This window comes from Cupressus sempervirens, chromosome 3 (genome assembly GCF_028749045.1).
Source record: "Cupressus sempervirens isolate cs-2001-9-10 chromosome 3, ASM2874904v1, whole genome shotgun sequence".
Lineage (NCBI taxonomy): Eukaryota > Viridiplantae > Streptophyta > Pinopsida > Cupressales > Cupressaceae > Cupressus > Cupressus sempervirens.
This window is the reverse complement of record NC_143120.1, coordinates 1,117,311,862-1,117,335,289: the sequence shown is the minus strand read 5'-3', so window position 1 is coordinate 1,117,335,289 and position 23,428 is coordinate 1,117,311,862. Positions and strand designations below refer to the sequence as shown.

The 23,428-nt window shown below is 38.6% G+C and overlaps 1 protein-coding gene across 1 annotated transcript in view; it reads left to right on the top strand.

Annotated features, from left to right (window-relative positions):
* The window catches only part of LOC149570713 (uncharacterized), a 41,559-nt gene that overhangs the window by 5,533 nt on the left and 12,598 nt on the right, over positions 1-23,428 (top strand). The gene's annotated exons all lie outside the window — the stretch shown is intronic.

The following is a 23,428-nucleotide window of genomic DNA, read 5'->3' as shown; positions in this document are numbered from 1 at the left end:
ATATGATATCACATCTATATGACAAAATTTCACTGAGGTGAATGCTTGCACTATTTACTCAAAATTGCAATGTAATGTAGACGGATTTCAGATTCTTGATAGTTGGCACATGAATTTGGAGAATGGATGCTATTTCTACTTGAACCTGTTTGTTCTAGTATCTGATAATTTTTAAAGTTACAACTGACAAGAGCATTTTGCATTAAAGCATAAAATCTTTTTAAAATGTGGATCGAAGCTATCTAAATTAAATTTTCTAAATTTCCTTGAAGGATTGAATTCCAGTCCCCAGATAAATATGCCTCCACATGCGACTACGTGATAAACTCGGAGAACAGCTCGTTAGACAACTTGGGAGCGTGTTATAATTTATTGACCAGATCACTGAATATCTGTAATGGGTCTATGAAAATGATCTTTTTTGGGTCTATGAGTAATGCTCATCCTCAAAGGAAAATACTTTGGCAAGCCTTAGTTAAAGAATCCACCTACAGAACTTGCTTTTATAGAAATGCTGATTATGTGCAGGGGTGGTTTCCTAACTACTGCCTCATGAAAAGAGGTGATTTTGTCCCAACAGAAAGAAAAATAGAATTTGAAACAAAAAGGTGTCCTTGTCTCTTTGAATTTGAAATTTGATAATGTTAACTTCATAAGAAGTAATTTGTATCGCTCAGAATTAGAAAGCTGAAGTAGTGATATGCTTGATAGGGGTTGTAAAACACTTATTTATTTGAAAAATACCTTAAAATCTGAAAATAAATTACCTTAACCAGTCAGGTTTTTTATCCTCACGTGGTTTTCTCAGGATCAGTCTGTTGCTTGTGTTACATTTTACATTTTAACAATTTATTACATTGTGTAGCAGCTCTTTTGTCATCTGGAAATCCAGGTAGAACATCAATTTATGTGTTTGATTCGATAGTTTTTAACTAGTGTTGATAGAAATTAAGGACAAATAAAACTATGCAAGCAACTTTGTCTTTATCTAGAGGGCAACAATTGGGAATGGCTTGGTCTCTTGCTTCTGAAAGCCACACCATGTGATGCATCTGTTATACAGTAGGCTATAAAATAAAATGTAGACTTAGAGTAGAGTAAGTTGTGCAATGTAACATGGCTGGGTTTTTCCCTTCATCTCGAAGGGTTTTCCCAAGATAATCTTGTGTGTCTCTTGTATCTGTTTTGTTCTTCCTAATTGCTGATTATCTTTATTTCTAGGCATATCTTAACACATTGTTGGTGAAGAGATTTGTCTTTAATCTTGTTTCCTTTTGGACTACTCTATTGCCCCCTTTGAAAGACAAAAAGATTCACAATAGTTGGGTAGGTCTGGCAGATGACCTCCCTCTGAATTTTAAGGTACAGCTCCCTTTTAAAGATTTACAATGAATCTCCTAGATTACAAATTGCTTTTTACCAGAAAGCACTAAGGCAACCCTCACTACACTTATGCAAGGGGCTGGGAGACAGCTTTAGATTAAATTTTATGAATCGAGAATGTATTCCAAAGAAATACACAACTTTCATGAATCCATAAGCAAAAGAATCTCAAATCACACACAAACTTATCAAAGAGATATATCATGAACAAATCAATCATTTATCAGAGAGCATATTCACTAAGTAATGTGACTCCTAGGTAATTCAATGTATAATTTGAACTACCGCAAAATGATCAACCATAAAAATTGACACAATCAACACAGTTCTGTAATTGTCAGCAAGTTGATACAAAGTTCAGAAATGCCTTATATGAAATGACTGTTATCATCTTTCATTAACAGTTGCTAGATGTAAAAGCAATATCATATAGTATATATTCAAAATATGATAAGTTCAAAATGCTACTTTCGAAAACAGAGTAATCAGCACAACTATTCTAGTTCTTCCTACTTTTTCTAACCCCTGTATCATTATCAAGTTCCAAATATATAGTTTTTCGGCTCAAGGATCTCCCTGAAAACTCAATCCTCGAGCAGTTTCAATGAAACAGAATAAAACTAAACGTGTCAAAACAAGACACGTGTCCTCAAAGCTTAAAAAATATGTAAAGAAAGAAAATAAGGAAATCCGAGCTCAGGTGGAAACTCCACGCCCAGAATCCTCGAGAAGTTCTTCATTGCTAGTTGACAGTCTGCACATCTTCCACAGCCTGAAGGCATTTGTGAATTCTTGCATAAAATTCAAACTTTGGTTCTTAAGGCTCAACAACCTTACATGCCAAACCTTTTTATCCCACTTCATTCTTTCAAGCTGTGTCGCATATCCCGGGAAGTGATCAATGCAAAGAGCGAGCATTGATTCAATTTGGCTGACTGCAGTAAAATCCTCTGTCAAAGGAGTTTCTAGTTCTTTAATTGCCTGAAGATTCTCCTCGAACTCCTTTAGCAACAACTCAAAATCTAAGCTTGGTTCTTCACCCTGCTACATATAGGTCAGGCATATGATCTTCATATCTTTCAGAATCCCACTATACATTTCCTTTATTTCTCCTTCGATAGACTGAGCTTTAAGTACAATAGACTTGGTGACGGAAACTCTCTAGTTTAGGTTCTTTTTAAGGACATATATTGCACAAGTGTCCACTGATTTAAACGGATTTTCAGATAAGAACATAGTGGTGCCACACTTCTCAACTTCACTAATCTGCATTATGCTAGCATACCACTTTCCTTCTTCCGCTTCCCAAGTAGGCAATTGCATCTAAACTTCGCTCAATAGGGTTTCAGCCTCGTTGATTGTCACACTTGATTCGGAGATGAACTCCCTGCCCTTCTCAATAATGCCATCAACCCATTTATTCATTGCTAGTAACACTGACTTGCCTTTCTCAAGTTGGTTCATCAACTTCTTGCTATCAGGAGAAGTGGGGTCAAAGCTTTGAAAAGACTGAATTAGCTGTAGGGTTTCTTTACCGCCTAGGGATTCAATGTATTTGGCCATCGCAGCAATAATTGGCTTCAATTCTCTCTTTTCCTTTGCATCCATTTGAGATTGCATGAGCATATGTTGGGTGGAATGTTCCAACACGTGTTCCTTGGATTCACGGTTCAATATACCCAAATCTACTTTGGTGACCTGAAAATCACCAAAGCTCAAATCATCTGATTCTTCCTTTTGTTTGAACAGAGCCACTTCGACTATTACTTCCCCTATTTTTGGGTTGGTGGTCAGGGGAGTAGCGTTCTTAGCCTTCTTTTGCTTAGGAGTTTTAATTATGTATTTATTGATCACATCTTTGGTTGGCATAACAAGTGGTGTGAAGCTCCTTTTCTTATACTCACCGAGTTCGTAAGTCAATTAGGTACGGCCGGTGAAGAACTCACCATTTCCCCTTCTCTCGTAGGAGTCTCAAATGCCTGAACCACTTGCGGAACACTGTCCAGGACCCCTTGAATCTGAGGTCCCTCACCATCGGATTCCACTTCTTGCGATGCCATTTCCTCCTATTTCTTGTGCTTTGTCCTTGACCTGGTCCTCTGGATCCTTGGCTGAATATCTGCTATGACTGAGGTGGATTTCACTTCAAACTTACCTGCATAATTGGGAGAAAGAATAGTGTCAACAAGGGAAGGATGATGTGTACGAGCTGTAGACTTTGATGTCTGAAATTGATCTTGTCCTTCCTATATCTTTCTCAGGACCCAAGATTTGGTTCGTTCAATAACAGGATTAGTCCTTTGAATTATGACTCTAGTATCTCTTGTGCCAGAAACAATGGTTCAATCAGATCTGAACCATCATCCTTGATTCCCTTTACGTTGATCTTCAGCTGAAAAGAGGTGATTTGAGATATTAGCATTCAGGAGTGTTCTCTTTTTTGAACTTCCTTTTTCATTTGAGTAATCCTCCCAAAAATCTTCAAGGTGAGGAGAAGGGTTAATTGCATCTTCTAATCCTAACACCTTTCTCATAAAATCTTTATTGTCAAAGTTCTTCCTTGCCGTATGGAATTGGAAATTAAAATTGCATAAATCACAACCCACACTAATTGCATGAGCCAAATTTTGGCAAGACAACTTTCTTAGTTTGTTTGAAAATACATTATCCCATTTTTCTTTTGGAAAATGCCTTCGAACTACCACAACTAGTTGTCTACAAATTTCAGCTAGCACAAAACAATCAAAGGCGTACCTGAGCAGTTTTATTGGTTCTTCTTCAAAACCTCCTATCCTAATATATGAAAACTTAGGGAATTGAATAAAAGCACTACCGAAGGATTGAATTAACTGAAGGGCTTCAGGGTAAATATGGAAATCAAGCATCCTTGCGAGTTCAAAAGGTAATTTTCCAGAAAACACATCATGAACCTTCCTATACTCTTCAAGAACTTGACTTCTCTGTAAAAGAGGGCAATAATTATATATGGCCGCATGATCATTCCAAGGTTCAAGAGGCAGAGGACTAAGAGATTGAACGCAAATACAAGCTATGCAATACATAAGATAGGATGACATGTAGAAATCCTTCTTAAGAGCTTGGGTTAGTTTTAACTAATGCCTTAAGGAACTTGCAACCAGTTCAGCCCATTCAAAATACTGCTTTCCTTCTAACACCATCTCAATATAGTAGAGCATCCAATCTTCAAACAAGAAGGCATCTTGAGCACCCCTAATTCAGTGTAACATTACAACCAAGTCGTGAATGAAAGATTTCATGTGGTTTTTGTTCAGACTGACTAGAAGACGAGACCCTCCCCTGTAAAACTTTTTAGTCCAACTGCATGCAATGACATTGCAGCATTTGTCAGGAGCTTCTTTGAACTTAGCTAAAGACTGGATGGGGGAGAACTCAACTAATGTTTTCTCTAGAATCATAAAAAAGGAAGCCATATTTTCTCTCTTAATTGGTAACAACACTTTTCCTTTATTATCTCTTATGCATTGACTCTTCAAGTCGTAATGGTTGATACATTCCATAATCAACTCAGGACAAATAGCGGCAGGAGGGAAGGCAACAACCATTATCAACCCACTATTAAATATTTCAGATGCAAAGGTTTCCTCTACCTTATCCATGTATTGGGAATGGAAGGACTCGACAGGCACACTCCTCAAATTAGTACTTGTTATCACACGACCCTCACACTCCAAACTAGAACAATTGCTGAAAAAGTGCATTACCAACTTCATGTCTTCCATAGCTCCCCAAAGCAATTTCACAACACCAAATCTCATAGCACAGAACATGAACTAAACCAAAGATTATAAATTTCCTTGGATATTCAAGAACCGGAAAAGAAAGTAACTCCTTGAACCTCAACACTCCATGCTTGCTGCTCCGTGTTTGAAATTTTTTTACCTTTCGATGTGATGATGTCCTTTTTAAAAACAAAGTTGTTAAAAACCAAAAATCGAGGAAGGATTTACTTGTTACGAAGTCCATCCGATTGGACATCTCGCAATGCTTTTAATAAACGAGTACCTTTTCCCATCGTCACCTTGCACAATCATCATAACTTTCTCACATGGGATATTAATTAGTCACCTTATGTCGTCCAACTCATGAGTTCATCCATTCACATAAATGATGTGGTGTCCTTTGATTTATTGTATGATGTAACAACATTTCACTTCTTAGTATGCCACGGATAAACTGACATCATTGCCATAATATACTATCATCCACTCGGCTGACAATTCCATATCTTGCCAAGTGTCCGTTGTTGAGAAGGGATTCACCACGGGTTTGTTGCCTGAGAAAAACACATTAGATTATTGAACCATGTTGAACCAAGTTGAACCAAGTTCAATGTGATTCAACCAGTATAAACAGGTTCAAAAGCTCAAAGCCTTTTGCAATAGATAAAGTGATTTCAAGGTTCAATTACATAGAAAAGAAACTCGAAAAATTTGAACTGTGACAAAGGTGTTTGTATCAAAAATATCAAGTGTGGCACAAAAGGAATTGAACCATGAACTTGACATTTAAAGAAAACCAAGGGACTAGGGAGGTTCGATTACTGATGTCAGTCGACTGGATGGTTCCAACTGTGTTTCTGTAGCCGACGGATTGACTGTCGTCGATGTTTTGTATTTTGTAGCTGACGAGTAAATAATTTGTAACAGATGTAATGTTGTGGCCGACGGACTCCTTCGGGAAGGTTCGGCAGTAGTATTTATATCCCGTCTGGGATCATTGTAAATAATCATCTACTATTACGGATATTATGAAGCATAATGTATGTCTGGCATATGCGAATATAATTCTGCTGTTCCGTGTTCGTGTTCCATTGTCTGTGTGTGTTGATTTCTTTACCAGTACGGTAAACATTTGGCGCCGTTGCCCGATGGACTTGGTACGCAGGCAGGTGGATGGAAATTAAATGCCGAATCTGTTGAATAAAAATAAGAACACGGTGAAGGATAAAGATGAGATTCGCGCAGCTCAAGCTAATTTAATTCTGGCACAGCAGGCAGAGCGCTGGAGGAGATTCTAGAAGATTGCCAACGGAAACCAAAGCGCGGAGGAATTGTTGGAGGAGACTCGATAGCGGGTGGAGTTGGTGGAAGAAGCACAGGAGGTGTTCTTGAAATTGTGTTCGCCGAGGGAAGAGAATTCAGACGGAAGAGCATCAACTCGCACGGCTCGGAGTGCCGAGGGAGCACGAGCGTGGAGTGACCTCTTCGTCCGAGATACAGTTCCACGGGAGACAACTTCAAAAGATCCTTCTTCTTCACCAAGGTTCGCAGCTGTTGAGACCTCCAGTGTGGGAGTTCAGACCTTCGGTGTGGGAGTTCAAACCACCGGTGTGGGAGTGTAGACCTCCGGTGTGGGAGTTCAGAACGCTGGTGTGGGAGTGCAGACCTCCGGTGTGGGAGTTCAGACCTCCGGTGTGGGAGTTCAGACAGCCGGTGTGGGAGTGCAAACCTTCGGTGTGGGAGTGCAAACCTCCGGTGTGGGAGTGCAAACCTCCGATGTTGGAGTAAACAGCGCCAGTGTTGCAAGACCCAGTAACGCCTCTCTACCAAATTCAGTTCCGATGGCAGGACCCAAAGTAAAGCTGCCGAAGTTTGAGGGCGATGGTACAGCCGACCCCATCTGACATTGTAAGACATGTGAGACGATCTGGCAGGCAAATGGAATCACAGATGCCAACGAATGGGTCAGGCAATTTTCGGCAACCCTACGGGGTGTGGCGATTGATTGGTTTTCGGATACAGATCCACAAAAGCTAAATAGCTGGGATAACATTAAAAAGGAGTTCCTGGCGGAATTTAAACTCTTGCGGGATGATAATGAAATCGTAGCAGAGACTTTCAATACCAAACAGGGGAAGCATGAAACTGTCCGTGTCTACGCCAGGAGATTAAAAGACTTAATAAACAAAATGGAAAGCAAGCCGGCGGATGGATTGCAGAAAAGATGGTTCGTGGACGGTCTACGCTCGAAGTTGCGGAGGAAAATGAAAATTGTGCCACCGTCGTCATATGTGGACACGTATAACAGAGCACTGGACCTTGAAAGTGAGCAGAAGACAAAGAAGAAGAAAACTAGCTCCTCTGATTTTGATGACGACGAGCCTGCCGGAGATGATAGCAGCGACGACGAAGGTAGCAGTAAGAAGGTTCGTGCCCTACAGAAGGATATGGTTCGCATGATGAAGGAGTTTAAAAACATGCAGAAGGAGCCAAAAGGTAGTGAGCTATGGTGCACAGAGTGTAAGACCGACGATCATACTAAAGGATCGTGTCCGAAGAACCACTTTTGTGACATTTGTCAGATCATAGGTCATTCCACTAAAGAGTGCCCCTTTAACATGAAGACAAGAGGATCTCCGCAGGTGTTTCTTACACAGGAGGCTTCCCCGTCGGGCAATAGCAGAAATACGAATAGTGTAGGTGCCACATATGGAGGGTACAAGAATAATAAGAGAGGGCAAAATAACAACAATGCGAATAATAACAATATTAATGGGAGCCACAATCGCACTTAGTCTGATGCAAACGGACGGCCGATCGTTCAATGTCGAGCATGTAATTTGTGGGGTCATTTTGCGCGGGATTGTACAGCGGCAAACACATTGAAATTATTATGTAGGTGGTGCGGACCCGGCGATCACGAAGATTCCAAGTGTCCAAAGTCTGGAGTAAACTTGATCACTATCAGCACGGATGTAGAGGAGGTTCTGGCAATTACACGGAGGCAAGTGGAGGAAAAGAGAAAATTGGGGGAAGCGCAGGCGAAAATTGCAAAGGCATCGTCGGCGGGGACATCTCAGTTGAAGGACATCACCGGCACCTTGGCAAGGAACTTCGCAGAACAAAACATTGTACGACAGATCTTACAAACGGAGATACCGATCAAGATAAGTGACCTCCTCACAATGCCCCAGTTACGGACGACCATTTTGAATCAAACACCGTTTCCGAAACCAACGGAAGACACAGGAAGGGACAGTAGGGAAGTGATGACAACAGACCCAATGCTGCTGGCACTCACCTCCGGACGGCATCCGACGGTTGTCGAGATGGGGATTTTGGAAATGTTCTGACAGAGACAATTGTCGACGGAGGGTCTAGTGTGAATGTGTTGCCGGAGGATACTTGGAAGAAGTTGGAAAAGCCGACGCTCTGGCCACCTACATTCCAATTGCTGATGGTAGACTAGCATGGAATCAAACCGTTGAAAATCTTGAAAGCGCAATCGGTAACCATTGGTACGCAACCATTTTTATTGGATTTCGTAGTCATTCCATTGAAACGAAAAGGATATGATGCTATTCTGGGACCGGATTGGTTGGTGCAAGCAAAAGTAAAACATGATTGGAAATGAAATACCCTATCAATGGAGGGCGGAGGCAAAAGATTCACAATTGACCTGCACACAAATGGTCGGCGAGGAGGCAGCATCGACAGATTCAGAAAGTGACGACGAAAGTGATCATGAAGGAAAGACGAGAATGGAACTAGACGAAGAAGGAATATTGAGACTAGACGGAGGATCGAATGATGACGACCTATGCTGCAGTGGCAGAGAAGAGAAACGCTATAGGAGGCAACATTGTTGAAAATGTAATAGGAAATTTAATGTTATGTTTTAAATGCTTTTATTTTTTGAAGTTTGTAATAACGTCCTACATGTGGTGGCATACCTAGAGTAGCAGTTCGATAAGCTCTCCAGATATAGCCACCTAGGACCAGGTGTGTGGATCTTAAATTAGAATAGTTTTTTTTAGTTCGTAGGTGGAGTGTTTAATGATTTTTAGAATCCAATAATAGGTAGTAGGCAGTTTTTGGAATATTCCTGACTTAGAAAACGACTGTCTAATATTGGTAGAAAAAATGTTTCAGATTCTTATCCTTTTTTTGGATAGAAGACATTCTTCTTTTCTAAAATAAGAAGAAAACGTTTCACATCCTTTAATAGGAAAAAGAAAGTCAGTTTTAAGGGTGAGCCAGTCGGCTATGTAAGACACGAATCGAATTTGGAGAGATATGGAATGTTTTTTTTAATTTTTGTGCAAGCTTTCGATGGTCTGAGTTTTGAACGGATTTTTCTTATCTTCTCATTGGAAACAAGTTGATATTTTGCATAACTAGGTTTCAAACAACATATAAAAATTTGAGAGAAATCCAACGGTGCATTTGGGAGATATTACCCATGCACTGAGACTAATTTTCTGCAAACATACCGAATTCGACCCAAAACTAAAACTTTTTAATCTTCTGCAAACTATCAACTTGTTTCCAGTGAGAAGATAAGAAAAATCCGTTCAAAACTAGACCATCGAAAGCTTGCACAAAAATTAAAAAAAAATTCCATATCTCTCCAAATTCGATTCGTGTCTTACATAGCCGACTGGCTCACCCTTAAAACTGACTTTCTTTTTCCTATTAAAGGATGTGAAACGTTTTCTTCTTATTTTAGAAAAGAAGAATGTCTTCTATCCAAAAAAAGGATAAGAATCTGAAACGTTTTTTCTACCAATATTAGACAGTCGTTTTCTAAGTCAGGAATATTCCAAAAACTGCCTACTACCTATTATTGGATTCTAAAAATCATTAAACACTCCACCTACGAACTAAAAAAAATTATTCTAATTTAAGATCCACACACCTGGTCCTAGGTGGCTATATCTGGAGAGCTTATCGAACTGCTACTCTAGGTATGCCACCACATGTAGGCCGTTATTACAAACTTCAAAAAATAAAAGCATTTAATACATAACATTAAATTCCCTATTACATTTTCAACAATGTTGCCTCCTATAGCGTTTCTCTTCTCTGCCACTGCAGCATACTCCCCTGTAGAATGAATCTCAAGTCCTCTTGAGATGATGTGTTGTAGAAATGAATCTCATTCTTCTTTCGAACTTTCCAATTTCTTTGAACTAGGATGAGCATATCTACAAGAAAAACAAAGATAATATCCAACTTCTCCACATTGTAGTTTTGATTCTTTAATGCTGTAAATGTCACAGAAAATTTTCCAGCATGATTCACTATACATGAAATCTGCATCCCTGCATAAACATTATTAGAAGAAAACATATCATCAGCATTAAGATTATTTGAGTTCTCTTTTTGAATATGAGCTTCCTTATACACCATGTAATGTGCATCATATCTATCTTCATCAATAGTACCCATAAACTTATCTGCTTCTTGACTATCAACCAGTTTCACATCTTGAATCTTAAGAATCGTATTTATTTCTTCTTCCTTTATTAAACATTTATCATCATCTTGATCTTCTGTAGTAATCTCACTTTCAAATATCTCTTTCTTATTACAACTTTGCTCAAGAACAATAACAGTATTGCACTCTTTCCTTTCTTCTTCAAGCTGAGTTTCCATACTACCGCCATGCCTTTTCCATTCTCCCACAATGGCTGCAAATTTTTCCCATAAATCAGATTCTTCTTTAGAACTTGCTGTTACACATTCCTTAGCTTCATCTTCATGCCATTCTTCTTGACATTTTTCTTCATTATGCATATTTAAGGCTTCATCAGTTGCCTCCAAAATCTTTTCCGTAGGAGTACCTTCCAACATTGTACTCTTCTCTATTTTCAAAGGACATGTTACTATTCCAACCACAGATTGTTTGCATTCAAATCCAATAGGGCTTGTCTTGTTATTGCTCTCGTCAAGAGATACTTGCTGCACTTCTTGTTGCTGCACTTTGTGTTCTTGCTGCACTTCTTTCAACTTAGCTTTATTCTCTTTCAACTTAGCGTCATTCTCCTCAAGTCTCTTTCTCAAATTGTTTATCTCTTCTTCTATCTTGCTTAGCTCTTCTCTTTGTTTTCTCCTTTCTTCTTTCTCTCTTTTCTTCTTTTCCTCTATCTCCTTCTGTTTAGAATCCTTTCTCTGCCGATACCTTCTAAAAAGATACAATAAAGCTGCTTCTTCTTGTCCCATCATTCCTCAGCTAGGTTATTTTCTTCTTATCTAGTCTCTTGGACTTCTTCTTAGAATATTTCTCTCAATCTTTCACAATCACACAAACATATACACAACTACTTTTTCCCAAACCTTTTGCTGGGCTCTGATACCAAAAATTTTTGGAGGATTTATTTTCAAAGTTTTGAATCTAGTGGATGGTTATAGGAGTCTTATGAGTTGAGTCTAAGGTATCTCTGGTTGTGTTTTCATAATAATAATAATGATAAGAACAGTTGGTTCAAATCACAATGGGTGGTTATAATATATTGTGTGTGATTCAAACCCAAGATATTGACCACGCATCAGAGTACATTTTTCTGCAAAACATTGCTTCTTGCTGTCTCTAGATAGACCCGTGAACAGACATGTATAATTTTTGAACCAGACAATATTTTCTCAATCCAACCGTTGATATTTTGCATAACTAGGTTTCAAACAACATATAAAAATTTGAGAGAAATCCAACAGTGCATTTGGGAGATATTACCCATGCACTGAGAAAACGTTTCACATCCTTTAATAGGAAAAAGAAAGTCAGTTTTAAGGGTGAGCCAGTCGGCTATGTAAGACACGAATCGAATTTGGAGAGATATGGAATGTTTTTTTTAATTTTTGTGCAAGCTTTCGATGGTCTGAGTTTTGAACGGATTTTTCGTATCTTCTCACTGGAAACAAGTTGATAGTTTGCAGAAGATTAAAAAGTTTTAGTTTTGGGTTGAATTCGGTATGTTTGCAGAAAATTAGTCTCAGTGCATGGGTAATATCTCCCAAATGCACCGTTGGATTTCTTTCAAATTTTTATATGTTGTTTGAAACCTAGCTATGCAAAATATCAACGGTTGGATTGAGAAAATATTGTCTGGTTCAAAAGTTATACATGTCTGTTCACGGGTCTATCTAGAGGCAGCAAGAAGAAATTTTTGGGGGGATTTATTTTCAAAGTTTTGTTTATTGAATCTGATTTTAGTGTGTGATCCTGAAGGTTGTAGATGCCCCTTGAAGAAACTCAGTTGAGTGACTGATTCCTCCTGAGTTTTCCAAGGTGTGGCTCTGCATCAACCTAGACTCGGTGAATGGGCTTTACCATTGGCAAATAGAAGACTATGAACTCTTTCCGAGTTGTAATATGCTAAGGGTCGATGAAGGTGAGAAAAAAGGAGGAAAATGAGTGTCTGAAGGAATACAGAGCAGCGAAAGAAGGAAAGGCGGTTATGCCTGAAGCTGAGGGGAAGAACATACAGTCCAAACTCAGTAAAAAGAAAGATCCCACCATTCGGTACATGGTGAACGGACCGCATAAGAGGAAAAGAAAGCATTGCATCATAAAGTTACTTGAAGGGTACTGACAGCAAGGAAATAAGCTAGATGTGCGATGATCGCAGGCACAGTGGGGGACGGAGGTGACATAGAACAGACATAAGGCGTGGCATGACAAACTCAATAGGTTTCAGTCAGGGCAGCTGGTACTCAAGTATGATGGTTGGAATGAAATCAAGCAAGAAAGGTGTAAGGCAAGATGGGTTGGACCATATTAGATTCGGGAGGTCGGCGACAATCGAGTGGTAAAGTTGGGAACATTGGACGGGCAAGAGGTAACTCACGCAGTCAATGAATCCTACCGTGCCAGGAAGATGCTGTTGCCGTCGCCGTCACAGAATGATCAGATGATTCCCTTGTCGTCATTGTTGCAAAATGGCGACGCTTGGAGGCAAAGTCGAGGTGCTTTTTTTTTAAATTTTATTTCTGTTCACAAAAAAAAAAAAAGAAAAAAGAAAAAAAGAAAAAATTGAAAAAAAAAAAAAAAAATTTTTGAAAAGAAAAAAAAAAAAGAGAGAAAAGAAAAAGTCCGTGGGAGGTGCTCTACGGGCATCTGTCCGTGGGCACCTATCCGCGGGAGGTGCTCTGCAGGCACCTGGCCACGGGCACCTGTTTGTGGGAGGTGCTCCGCGGGCATCTAGCCGCAGGCACTTGTCCACGGGAAGTGCTCCACGGGCACCCGTCCGTGGGAGGTTGCCGCGGGGTTGTCTTATATCTTCTGCAGGCAGTATTATTTTCTCTTTCCGCGGCGTTGGTGTCTTCTTGCGGGCGATTGTCCTTTCGCGACTTGCCTTTTTCTGTTGGACATTGTCTTCCGTAGCTTCTTCTCTACCTTCGGAGGCCAGTAGGAAATGGCGGAGTCGCTTCAGAAGCTCGGGCTAAAGATCGGAGAAGAGGAGGTTTTGTCCGCCATTAAATAGGTAGATGCAAATGGTGACGACAATGTGGATTGTGAGGAGTTTGTGATATTTTTTGAGGATATTAGTAAGGTTGGAGGAGGGGCTGCTAATTGGGAGGAAGATCCAGAATTGGCAGATGCTTTTGCTGTTTTCGATGGAAATGGCAACGGGTTGATAACTGCTAAAGAGTTGCAGTCTGTCTCGGGTTGTACAGATGCCCTGTAACATGAATTGAATTTAGTTTGATGGCTTAAAAAAAAAAAACGACGATAGATTCAAGTTGTTCAGAATGAGTGATAGATAATGCCAAAGGGAAGGGGAAGCATCAGTGGTTGCCAGAAAGAGTGTAGAATCGGTAGAAAAGGACAAAGATGGTGTGCTCCGTGCAATTTTGTGTGGGTTTCGAAGTGCTAATTTGGTCTTGGCGGCGAGGGGTGCTGCCCCAGGACCCCGCAGGGGCGCTTCCCTTCGACCTCGCCGGGGGCGTTGCCCCTTGGACCCCTAGTCGTTGCGGATATCAGTCGTGGGAGTTTGACCGGTTGATAAGAGTTGAAGTTGTTGCAGGCATGGACTTTCTGTGTACCAGAGGCATTGGGAGTAGGTGTTGGCCAAGAGGCTATCTTGGTGGATGCGTAGAGAGCTCGGGAGGAGCTAATCATCCAGTTGCAGGCAATGCAACGACACTTGGCTCAGGGTACCGAAGAATTGAAAACAGAGAAAGCAGCACAAGTGGTTATCAAGGTCAGCTTGAGGAGATAGTATTGTGTTAGCAGAGGCTACAGATGTAACGGGATGAATGTGGAAGTGATGTGACAGAAGTGGATTTCTCTTGTTGTAGTCACTTTGTTAATGTATTTTGTTTGTTAATTTGTTTCAGATATTTTGTAGTTGTCGTCCGGAGACGATTTTTCTTTTTGGGGGGGATGGTGTCAACCGACTGGATGGTTCCGGCGGTGTTTTTGTAGCCGACGGATTGACTGTTGTCGGTGTTTTGTATTTTGTAGCCGACAGGTAAATAGTTTGTAACGGATGTAATGTTGTGGCCGACGGACTCCTTTGGGAAGGTTCGGCAGTAGTATTTATATCTTGTCTGGGATCATTGTAAATAATCATCTACTATTACGGATATTATGAAGCATAATGTATGTCTGGCATATGCGAATATAATTTTGCTGTTCGTGTTTGTGTTCCATTGTGTGTGTTGATTTCTTTACCAGTACGGTAAACAACTGATGTATTGAACTAAAAATTATAGGTGGACCAAATGGTGACTCTATAACAAAAATAAGGACTAACACACATCATGCCAAGTGATACCCGATATAGGTTGTGTATACAAAGAAACACCAAAATAACATACAAAGATGACTAATGGATACTAAGCAAAATATTGAAACCCTTCATCCACAATCCTAATTATACAATGGAGTCATGAACCCATCAAACTTAAAAACCATAAGATAGATAAAGGAGAACAAACACATTACCATATTTTCCATGAAATGTATTAGTGCATTTCATTCCATTTTTGACAATAAATATTAAAAACCCTAATCAAAGGGTGAAGGTAGATTATCAAAGATGTTAATATTTTTAATACAAATACTATTTGATATTTCTTTATCCAATAGAACAAAAATAGCGGTGACCATCAACAAGGTAAAAATAACAAAGTAAGATAAAACAACAATACCTAGCTTTTACACTCCGAAAAACCAAAAGAAGACCAAATGGTTGAGTTGAAGTAAAACTTTTCTTAAATTTTATGCTTGATAGAAAATGAGGGAACTCTTCATGTGTTTGTAACTTTATGACAAACGAGTAGAGAAAATTGTTAACACTAATAGACATAATACGGTAAGTAACATAATGGCATTGATGTTAGAGGTGAGGCTCCTCTAGACAGTTCAACTTGATCATCACTCTAATTTTGTTTGTGCATAACCAAAAATATCACATTTATTGATCATAAATGTTCAGAGATAAAGATGTCTATCGCAGCTATGATCTCCAACACTCCCTCTTAGTGAGAGAAAGATCTTTAACATAGCAGTCTCACATAGTTGCAACAAAAAAATGTCAATGATAAATTCTAATCACATAGATTTTCATAAAAAATGTTATCTCAGCATAACATAATTCATGGAATAACTCAACATGAAGGACTTGCAAGAATCACAACAAACTTTCATCACGGTCTCTCTCAATGTGATGTTGTCATGGAATCTTTTGACATGGCAAGCGTGCAAGGTTTTTACATCACGGACTCTTTCAACATGATGCTGTCATGGAATCTCTCAACATGACAAGCCTGCAAGGTTCACAACCAGCTTACATCACGGACTCTCTCAATGTGATGTTGTCATGGACTCTCTCAACATGACATCTAACTCCCATCATGGAATCACTCAACATGATGACACTATGGACTTGCTCTATATGATGTTCACTATAATTTTCTTCATAAGTGAAACAGTTTTCAAGGCTGTCCTTACAACTATAATTAATTCACATGAATAAGAACTCATAATCAACAAGGAAAATCACAACTAAGACTTGTTCCAACAAGAGTCTCAAATTTTACAATATCAAAACATTAACAACATATATAAGAATGGCAGGGATTCCATAAGGACTCCCTCTCAATCAATAACTACTTTTATCACACAATAAGATAATGGAAGTATCCTCCCTTTGAGGTTGAACATCTCCCTCTAAATATGTAACATCAAAGCAACATCTTCATCTCATTGCTTCATGCAACGAAGAAAGATTATTAATAACTCGTAAAATCAAACACTTATCCCAAAAGAAAATTCATGATTTTTACTTAGAATACTTATTTGTTTGTAGTATAATCCTCTTTATCATGCATACAAACTTAAAATTTATTCCACCCAATAATTCTATTCAATTTGAAAGTTTTGTATTAGATACAAACGAAAAGTTAGCTTTTAAGCATCTCAAAACAAATGAAATTCAACTAAATAAAACATGTAGGTTCCAATTTAAATGAAGAAAGAACTTAGCTTGCTAAGCATGATTGCCTTGTCTTTCTTTTTGCCTTGTCTTGCTTTGTTTCCAATGTAATCCAGGTGCGCGCACACACCCTAAATCCCCTCCGCATCGGGTGCGTGTATGTCCTGGATACAGGTACGTCACGCACCCAAGTCCCTCAACTATGGCCAAAATGCGGCCACACTGGTCGACGCACTCGGGTGGGACGTGGGGACGCAGGTGCGTCCCGGGTGCGGGAATGCGCCTAGGGTGCGGCCAGAGACTAGCTGGAAAAGTTTAAAAAAAAGTAAAGTTTTTGCTATTATGTTTAAAAGTTTTAGTAGTTATAATTTTTTCAAGTTCAATGGTCATTAGTAATGGTTATGAAGTTTCAAGTTTCAAGTTTGAACTTATGGTGCTGAATCGCATTTCAATTTTCTATATTCAACTATATTTGATATGTTATATTGAAGTATCATTTCATAATTAGCATTTTCAGTCCTATATGTATACTATGCAACCTCCCTCCCCCCCTTCGCACCCTCACCATCCCCCCCACCGTCCCCAAATTGAGGCCCTTTTTTCTTGCACCCGAAACTTGTCCTGACGCTGTAGAGTGGAAATATGACTTAAGTTCATAGGAATAAGCAAGTGATACAAAATAATGCAACTGAGATATACATAAAGTAAAATATAGAATGTACCTTTAATACCACAATACCAGTAGGTGAGGAAATGGTTTCTTTATTAATACCAAAAACATCATGAGTACATTGACAATATTCCAAGTACTTACAGAAGGGTTGGTGGGTTGAGAAAAACCAACCGACGTATTCCCTCACCTCCTAACTACCTAGCCCAACTAAGTTTTAACAAGTACCAAACACAATAGTTACTTTATTCCGACTACAGATGCCCCCTTGCACCACCACACCCTTGCACCGGTGTAATACTGTTTGTTTCTCATATTACACAGCTGCAGCTGCAGTGTCTCAAGAGTAGGGCAATAACCCCATTGACCTAGGATTAGAGACGAACCTCTTACAGCCTAAGGGTCTTCAAATTTACTGATATAACTCAGGCTCCCTTTTTTAATTCTTTTCTGAGTAGGTGAACAAGACAAAACAGGTGTTGTCTATTACAAGACACCATCCAAATTTCGTAAGGCAATTACACATAACTGAAGATGACAACTCATTGAGACTCAATGCAAGAATATGCGTCACCAAGAAACAACAGAGGTTGTCAATATCACTGTAATCTCATCATAACGAAAAATAATAAAAGCCTCAAAACTTGCCAGCAGCCTTGAAGATCCTATGGGGGACGCGCTGTTCCATCTCTCCTCCAAATTAAACCTGAAGAGTATGTCGATGAGTGCCTGCTCTGTAAGATCTGACCAATTGCCCTCTCTTGACAATTCAAGCCCTTTTACTTTCTGCAAAGATTTTTCACTAGAGAATATTTCTTTAGAACTGTATGGAGATGACCCATCTGCACAACTTGTTTCCATTGAAGATCACCTGTCTTTTCTTTTATTTTCTCCGGCTATTCCCACTATTCAGAATTGTCCAACGCATGCAATTGTCTCTAGTGACTATCTTTCTTTGTTTTGGGCATGAACCGGACATATTGAAAAGTCTTTGTCATCTAACTGACCTGCTACTCTCAGCATGGCTGCCCAGCATGGTTCTTCCTATGCTCTTTGGAAGATTAAGAACCGACAGAATTAGGAAGGCCCAAGTCTCTATCTCATGACTATCCTTCTTTCATATTTCTATTGCATTGTATCTCAAAAGCCACACAGCAATAACACAATATCGAACATCTGCACATCGTCCACAAGGCTAGACAAGTATCTTTTCAATCTTAAACAATAAATGACATTAATAGTTTCTTCCTCAAATGTATACCATCTCAATATTAATAAACTGTAAATCTCCAGGCCAAACCCAATGCTTTTCTAAAGGAACTAATATTCATGCCACAAGATTGCCAGTTCAAGTCAAATTATACTGTAAATCTCACAAAGATTTTGAAAAAGAGAAGAACCCAACTCCTCGAATACATCCACGGGTAAAATATATCTGCTCACCAAAGAATATTTAGTAGGCAGCTTGAATGGAACCAACTTTGAGCTTGCTCTGATAAAAGAAAGTTCTCATGCTGGTAGAATAACATATCTGTGCACTATTTATTTCAACTTTCAACAACAATAAAGAGAAATCTCAAGATTTAAAAAACTGATAACACACAGGAATGGCTGCTAGAGAGATATAATCAGTCCATTAAATCAGATGAATCTCAAATAACTCTCAGCAGGTCAACATAGGGAGATAAAACACCCTGACAGCTACAAAACTTCAGACATACAAATTTCCTAAAGAAAATCTTATATGATCTGCAACAGATGTATACACACTAGAGAACAAAAGAAACTTCTCAAAAAGCTGTTCTCTAACTAGGCTCTGATACCATGTTAAGATGTGCTCAGAAGTAAAGATAAACAACAATTAGGAAGAACAAAATAGATACAAGAGACACTCAAGATTATACTAGGAGAACCCTTCGAGATGAAGGGAAAAACCCAGCCACACAACCAAAAATATTATTTTTATTGACAATAAATGTCCAAGTGTGCAATACTTTTCGCTTGATGCGATTTATATAACAAATAGAAAGACTCTTCACATTACAACCGAAGGTCCCTTCAATTTCCCCAAAACATGACTCTTCATATTCCAAATGCATGCCTCTGTGCATGACGTATGGCCTTTATGTTTAATATTATCTCAATTTTATCACCAATGACTTCTTCAGCTGAAGATAACCATAATGGTTATAACTAATCATATTTCTAAAAACAGAGATAAAGATCTCTATTGCAGCTATGATCTTCAACATGATGGTTGATCTTTCCAATGACTTATTGTAACCTTATCATTGTTTGCATTTGACTGCTTCATCATTGTTGAATTTTGCTAATAAGCAACTTCAGTAGTTTTAATTTTCTGACAATATGTAAGGTCAACATAAACATGACAATATGTAAGGTCAACATAAACATGACAATACGTAAGGTCAACATAAACATGCCTGTTCCGCATTGACCATGTCACTGGTGCTAACTGCTGTCTACACCTAGCTTGTTCCAATAGCTTATTGATCAAGTCATCAAATTTTAAGTGAGCATTAGTGGAGGTAATGTCGAGTGCCTTAATAACAACACCAGTTGATCACATATATCCTTGATCTTCATAAAATGCTCCTATAGAGACATCTTCTCATCCATCATAGGGGAAAACATTGAACAACATATTCTTCACAAAGAAAAGTTAGCTTTTATCAGTAGTTTCATGGAGATTTTTAAAGTGTACCCAAATCTCTACAACAGACTTGCTAGATGGAACTTCAAGAAGCATCTCATCAATGATAGATAACTATAGAAACATAATCAATTGTTGGTTACATTCATCAAACTTGTCATGATCTTTGCCTGCTGCTGTAGGGCGAGTAGAGTTACCCAAAACAAGCAGGTCCAAGTATCGGTACTGAAAAATTGAGAGCATCCTCTACTTTCAAGTATTGAGTTTTGGCTGTTGAATTACTGGTTACCCTCCAATATGATGTTGGTCAACGATGCCGTCCCCCCTTTTTTCCTATGCACAAAAAAGGAGGCAAACTTGAGCTTCAAAAGTATCTGTTTTAACTTTTTGAATTTTCCTTGTAAAAAACCAAGCCAATACCTTTGGCAAAGGGTTGGCACAAGCTTAAGAAATCTGATATTGAGATCAAAATCAATCAATCCATGTCACAAATCCCAATGCAAATTTGTTCATAATACAAATCTTCGTATCTGAGGAAAAAACAGTAAAAGCCTTAGCATAAATTTGAAATTTCAATGCACGCAGCCTACAAATTAAAAGACCCTTGTGAAAGCTCACAAACAACAGAAAAGCCCTAGTCATGGGTTCCACAAAAACCTAAATCTTGAGCCAAAAAAATACACGGGTTTATAGAGATCCCTATTTGCCACAAAAAGAATCACTCCACAAAACGGTCTGGTCTCAAGCTTGCAGAAACACACCAGAAAAAAGGTTACCAACATTAAAAAAAACTTCCACGAATAGAGGAAAAATGACACCCACCTGATACCACCATGCAATTTAAAAAAAAACTGGTGAACAGTTTGCTCAAAAACACTTTTGGAAAATCCTCAAACACAAAAACAACACAGGTTTTCAGAAACCCCAACCTACGAGGTCACAGGGCTAAAAGATGCAGTAGGGAATAAAAAAGGCATAACCTTCACCAACTTTTCGGCCTGCCCCAAAATGGCCGCACTTTTGCAAAAAGACAAGTTCCCTCAAAAAATGTCACAGATATGAAAAAATGGCCTGTCAAAATGAGGACAATCCAGCTTGTGAAAAAAACACGAACACGGGCAGGAGGCTTCAATTCAGTTGCACAGGCACAGAAAACTCCAGATAACGACACCCAACTTGAAAGTGGATGTACAAAAAATAAACGTGTGTGTAGAGAGACACACGAGCAGGCAAAAAAAAGAAAAACTGTGACCTTCAGCACCCTGAAAAAGCAGAAAAGAATGTGACATTTTGCAATAATCTAAAAATACAGCACAAAAATATTCCCATGTTTTTTTCGTTGAAAACGATAAAATAACTTCTGGAAAAGAAAATCCAGGTAAAGAAGCTACAAACTTTTAATTTTTCTACCAAAAACAACCTAAGCTCTAGTACCATGTTATAATATTTCATTATTTGGTAAATGAGTGAGAACAAAATGGAGCCATAGTCTCCTCATTAAGAGAAACAACTAAGAGTGAAAATACAAGTGTGCTAAAGGAACTAAAAACTAAGTTACCAATTCGGCCTCTTGGATGCTGGATTTGGAAGCGGATACAGACAGGTGCTGGAGGCAGATGGGTGTGTGTGGTTGCCACCCGGACGCTGTTTACCGCATAGATTAATTAAGAAACGCACACAGACAAAGAATACGAACATGAACAGCAACCAGCAAAATTCTTATTATTATTCGCATATGCCCACAGTACATTATGCTTCCATGGTAAGATATGATGCCTACAATGCTTCCCGAAGGGGTTATAAATACTTTCCGAGGAACCTTCCCGAAAGAGTCCGTCGGCCAGATACATAAACTTTTCCGAAGGGTCCTGTCGGCTGATACACAATTTCTTTTCCGAAGGGACCTGTCGGCCGATACACAATTTCTACCGATGACAACGCCACTCACAGGCACCCAGATGCGGACAGATGCTTGTTTCAGGCATCCAGACGCATCCGGGTGCTTGTGAGTGGCATTTGGATGGCACCCATAGGACACCCGGGAGAATCCACAGGCTTCCTTGTCTAGAAAGAAAGACATACATTTTTAAATATTTTTTAAACATATGGCATAGTTCTATTAGGCTTAAATCATGAGTAAAATGAGTGAAATAATTAGACAGATGTAATGAAAGATAAGAGCGATACAATAGATTTGAATAGCGATGAGGCATTGATGCCTCAGAGAAACTCTTTGTGGGTGAAAACTTCAACCAAATAATACTATATGATGAGTGTTTAAAAATGGCTTACAAAATTGATTCCACAGCTCCTTTTGAATTGCAATAGATTTTTTTGCAAGGATATCTTTTGGGCAGCTGTCTAGTTGAGCTTATATGAAAGTGCATTTTGCAAACCTTTTCAAGTTTGAGAGCATTTTAAGTTGCCATTGTTGTGACAAATAGTGAGAGGAAATTCTCTCTTCAAATTATAGCGCAAGATTTTTTAAAAATTAATCTATGCCTAAAATCTGAAACAAGTAAACAGATTGCAGATTATGTACCTTGTACAAATAACTTTCTAGGGGTTTTGCATCTAAACAAAATACTTGAAAGAAACAATGTAGATCATCTTTTGATCTTGAAGGTGTTGGTTAACATTTTGTTCTCCTATTAGATTTTATAATTTTGACTCTTTGATACCCAATACTCGGAGAGACAAAAGGATGTTTATCAACAAACGGGTCAGTGTATGTATTCTATCATTGCCCTTTGAATTAATTAGGTACAGCTCCCTATGATCTGCAATGATATGCAATGAATATGTTTTTATGAGATCAAAAGTTTTGATGTTATAAGCTCTTAATCGGAGAGCAGTAAAGGATAACAAAATTGTTTGTAGGCACAAGCAATTCAAGCAAGATAGATTTGGACAACCTATCACACCCAATGGAATGACTATAATAGATTATCTTGAGATTCCTGACTCTTACTTCTATTCTAGATGCAATATTAACCATCTATATGCAACGGAGGAAGAGAAGAAGAAATGCACATAAGGAGCAAATGGAATTACTTTGACTATTAGGCTTGGATGAAATAGAATTCAACAAGTTACTAATAGATTCACACACATCTATCCTTCAATTCCCAATGAAACTATCTAGCATGATATGAAATGAACAAGAGAGGAAGCATAATCATATATGAAGAAAGTACATGGAATCACCTCAACTGCAAATATCAAAATGAAATGGAATCACCTGATTATCACAGGATCACATATAATTGTTCTTCAACTCTTAATGCAGAACTAATCTATGCATGGACAACAAATCATGACAAGCAAATAGGATAAATGGAATTACAGACCAATTCACCATCAAGTTTGCCGACCCTTTCAATATCAAATGAGGTTACATTTATAGTTTGTTGTCATTTCTTAATTCTGGTAGAGCAACAATCACAAATAGAAAATAAAATGAGGATAAAATATGATGTTATCCAATAATATGACC